Genomic DNA, 5,140 nt, shown 5'->3' on the forward strand with positions numbered 1-5,140 from the left:
GGATACAATGGAACAGAAAGAATGTCGACATTGATGATATATTTGCATACAAGGTAGCACTTGAACTTATGGATTTGAATGAGGATCATGAACCCACGTCTATTTATGAGTGCACTCAACGATCAGATTGGATCAAATGGAAAGAAGCTATAAACGTGGAGTTAAACTCTTTAAAGAAGAGAGATGTCTTTGGACCAATTGTCCGGACACCTTATGATGTTAAACCAGTCGGCCATAGGTGGGTCTTTGTGAGAAAGAGAAACGAACATGGAAATGTCTTTAGATATAAAGCACGGCTTGTTGCACAAGGATTCTCACAGAGACCAGAAATCGATTATGAGGAGACATACTCCCCTGTGGTGGATGCTACTACTTTTAGATTCCTGATAAGTCTGGCTATAAGAGAGAAATTAGACTTGCGGTTAATGGATGTTGTAACTTTATGTTAGGAGTTTTCAAAGCTCCTAAGAAAAATGATGTAGTATAAAAGATTGTCGAACCAATTCTAAGGGATTTCAAAGCACTGAGAATGCAAGTACTCACTTAATCTAAGTGCAACCGGTGATTTAAAAGATTTCTAAACTAATGATTAATGCTAATGCAGTTGCAGGATAATAAAAGTGATAAATGAAGTAACTTTCTTGACTAAGGGAAAAGAGAACTCATGGGCATAGGGATTAGACCTATGATCTACACTAAAACATTCTAGCTCTAACCTAATCACCCTTAATCTCCCTAACCCATGAATTCAAAAGGTGATTACTCACTAATCTCCATGATTCCTCTTAAACCCATATTGGATTTCAGATTAATCATGTAGAGAAATACAGAGAATCGATATGAAAACAACAGGATTGCAATAACAAAAATGATCAATTGAATCAAAGAGATGAACTTTCCAAGAGGTTTTTGGTGATTTTCTTAAGATTAAAAGATAATCCGCCTCCAATGGCTTACAAAAGGTCCTTAAACATAGGTTTAGAAAGTGTAAAACGTGCATAACAAAATGACCAAAAAGCCCTTGATAAATCAAAAGTTCGACCAAATAGACGACGCGCAGCGACCTCGGCACGTCGCTTCGGGAGGTCGCTCTGGGTGCTGGGAGCGACCTCAGGTAGTCACTGTGGGACGTCGCTCCCGGCTTGTTCGTCGCTCTCAAATCGACACAACCCGAGCGACCTCTGGGTGTCACTGTGGTGAGGTCGCTCTGGAGCTAGAGCGACTTCGCCTTGTCGCTCTAGGAGGTCGCTCCGAAGCAAAAATGGCGAGCGACCTCGTGTTGTCGTTCTGATAAGGTCGCTCTGAGAGGTAGGGCACAGCAAGTTCATGGTGTCGCTCCGGTAGGGTCGCTCCCATGCACTTCTCGTCCAATGATCACCTTTATCACCTCTTTTGAGCTCCAAACGCACCCAAATGTCCCCAAAAACTCCATGTGGTACTCCAATACCTAATAAAGACTCATGCATGCAAAATGCAACCTAAATATGGCTAAATCCTAGTCTATATGATCAAAATGCACATGGGTGAATGAATAACACAATGGAAATATGCAAGATATCATAACTGCATACTTATATATGGGCCACTGGATAATGAGATTTATATGAAAGTACCAGAGGATATAGAGTTGAAAAAAAAATCGAGTACTCGAGAACAACACTGTATAAAGTTGAATAAGTCACTTTATGGATTGAAACAATCAGGCCGAATGTGGTACAATAGGTTAAGTGAGTACCTAGAGAGAGAAGGATACAAGACTGATCCGATCAGCCCTTGTATTTTTATAAAGAAATTCGGCCAGGGCTTTGTGATTATAACAGTGTATGTTAATGATTTAAATATCCTAGGAACCTCTGGAGAGATTTCCCAAACAGTTGAATATCTTAAGAAAGAATTCGAGATGAAAGATCTTGGAAAAACAAAGTTTTGTTTGGGATTACAGCTTGAGTACATAAAAGATGTAATCCTTGTGCATCAAATGGCATATACAGAAAAGTATTCAAGAGATTCAACATGGTCGAGTCTCACCCATTATCTAGCCCCATGGTCGTGAGGTCCCTCGGCCTGGACACTGATCCGTTCCGTCCTAAGATGGACGATAAAGATGTCCATTGTCCCGAAGTGCCATATCTCAGTGCCATAGGAGCTTTGATGTATCTGGCTAGTCACACGACCAGATATATGTTTTGCCGTGAATCTATTGTCTTGATTAAGCTCTTGTCCAACCCAAAGGCATTGGGATGGGATTAAACATGTTCATCATTACCTGCAAGGAACAAAAGACTTGGATTTATTTTATACTAACCAAAACAAAGAAGATTTAGTTGATTTTGCTGATGCAGGTTATTTTACGGATCAACACAATGCTCGATCACAGACAGGCTATGTTTTCACACATGGTGGAATGGCCATATCATGGCGTTCCATGAAGCAGACGATCGCGGCCACATCTTCAAACCATTCGGAGATCTTGACTGTTCATGAGGCCATCCGCGAGTTGTTCAAAACAGGGGGTGTAATACATGTTGTACTCTTTTTCCTTCACCATGGTTTTGTCCCACTGGGTTTTCCTGGTAAGGTTTTAATGAGACAACATCTAAAGCGTATTACAATCCCTGTATGGTTATGGCATCCAAGGGGGAGTGTTATAAATCATATTGTGGATGTCCATAACCGGCCCGGTTCATAACTGGCCCAATGCTAGAGAGAGAGAGAGTCGACCGTGAGGAGAGAGAGAGAGAGAATCGGCATCTTGCATTTTCCTTATTAGATTATGATTTGTACTCTTTCCATATTTGTATTTCCTTTCTTTAGTCTTTTCATTATTCTATGACGGTGTAATTCCATATATAAAGGGCTCCTTATGTTTATGAATAATACAGAAACATAGATTTTATTCTGTAGTTTCAACAACAGTAGAATGTTTTGTTCTATTTTTTTAATTTTTAAGTTTCTTCAATACCATCGGTAGAGATTGTATTCTATATGAACTGTTTTTAACTAGAAAAGAATGTAAGCTCTCCTAAAATCCTAATCAAAAAAGTTTCTTCCTAAATATTGTTTATAATTGAATAACAGTGGATTTGATTTATTTTATACAAATTGTTAATTGAATAACAAGGGATACAAGTGATTTTGAGTTACTTTGCCCAAATTCCATGTTGAATAATACTTGATTTAGATTTTTTTTTTTTTAAAGTCTTCGGTTGAATAACAGGAGATTTTAACAAAATCCCAAAATCTTTTGAAACTCTTGTTCCAATACACCCTCCTAAGAACATATTATTGTACTATTTTTCGTGATTCAGGACTCAGACGGACCTGTATATCTTCCCGGTACCATTACCGAACTTTGGTTTGTGCTTTTGTTACTCGTTTTCTTTTTTAAATTGGATCATGGCTAATGAGAGATGGGAATTTGTATATCCCTCAAAGAGACCACGTGCCTTAAAATCAAGTAAAATCATTGGATGTCACTTTTGGGCGATGTGCTATCCAAATGATTAATTTTCATCAGCAGCTAGCAGACGGTCGTTTTGTTTGTAAGACTATACATATATATGATTTGATTGTATCAAGTTGTATTCAGACGTGGAGATATGATTTCATCTTTGTCTATGCATGAACATGCCACGTTAATTTAGAAGTACATATCATGATAATGATCTCTCATGCTCTAACTTTTTGGTACAATACCATTGCATGCCTCTATATTACTCAGTGCCGGTCCGACTATTCAATGTCTGGTCCAAAACAACATATACAAAACTCATGATGTCTCCTTTATTTGTTTATTGTTTCCCCTATTTTACATGGTCTGTAACATCAATGTGTCACAGAGACAATTGAGTTTTCTTATCAACAGAATGACTCAGTTTTCTAGACAATAAAGCCTTTTGGCCCTATATCTCTCCTAATTAAAGAATCTGAGCAGCTGAGAATTAAAATAAAAGCCTTAAAGGGTTCTCTACGTACTTTAACTATGAACTTCCAATATTTTTCTATATTTGATGACACATTGAGTTTGGATAACCACTGTAAGAATTACCCGATTAGACACTAAATTCAGATGTTTATATCTTTCAAGTTTGTTAATAGTAAAATATAAAATTATGTTTTGAGATTTGTTTGCACGTAAGATTCAGAATTTTCATAAAAAAGGAGGCATCCAAGGGATGTGTTTCCAGTTGGTGTGGGAACTAACTGAGGAACCCTTTTGTTTCTGATGACATAAAATAAAACCTATGCAATCGCATCTCTACTAGCTAGTCTCTTATTGATTACTAAACAGATAGATCTAAACAAAGAGAGAGACATGAAGAGCACTCGCAAGAGAGAGTAGAAAAATCATACAGTCATAGTTTGTAGCCTTTTAGGTAAGGTTACAGCTTCAAAGTCTCATCAATGGAGATTTCTAACTCTTATTCTCCTTATTCCTCATCATCTGTCAACAGTACAAGTCATTTACCTTCTGAATCTTCCGTAAATCTCTCCCTTAGCTTTACCTCTCTCTCCCTCTACTTCGCCACAAAGGTCTTCTTCACATCACTACTACTCTGTTTTTTCTCTGTTTCGTGAGATCACATTTGTATTTTGATGGTTTTTTTTTATATTACAGAGTGACAAGCCAAGATTGGCCCCCTATAACACTAAAGGGTCTTCGTCTTCACCAGCGCGGTTACGACACAGCTCTCTTTGTTAAGGTTTATATGGAAGGTGTCCCCATCGGAAGAAACCTTGAGAATCTCTCTCACATGTTCGATAAATACACTACAAGAAAACAGCGGTATTCCGACGGAAAATGAAATCCTCGAAATATCTCAAGGAATTTCCTCCGAATATACCGACGGAATTCCGAGGAAATATCAATCCGTCGGAATATTCTTATGGAATACCGAGGAAAAATGTATTCCTCGGAAAAAATGATGAATTCCGAGGATATATTATAGCCGTTAGAGAGCCGTTGGGGGATTTTAAAAATTCCGAGGAAAGAGCCGTTGCCGTCGGTATTCCGTCGGAATTTCCTAGGTCTGTCGGCAGGATTTCAACTATAAATACAAGCACCCCTCTTCCTCTTCATTCACTCCATATCTTCATCCTCCCTCTTACTCTCTTTACACACGAATTTGATTCATAAAAA

The 5,140-nt window shown here is 38.1% G+C and overlaps 1 pseudogene; it reads left to right on the forward strand.

Annotated features, from left to right (window-relative positions):
* The first annotated feature begins 4,387 nt into the window (after nt 1–4,387).
* LOC106322607 overlaps nt 4,388–5,140 on the forward strand; it is a 3,182-nt pseudogene continuing 2,429 nt past the window's right edge.

This window comes from Brassica oleracea, chromosome C1, assembly GCF_000695525.1.
Source record: "Brassica oleracea var. oleracea cultivar TO1000 chromosome C1, BOL, whole genome shotgun sequence".
NCBI classification, from domain to species: Eukaryota; Viridiplantae; Streptophyta; class Magnoliopsida; order Brassicales; family Brassicaceae; genus Brassica; species Brassica oleracea.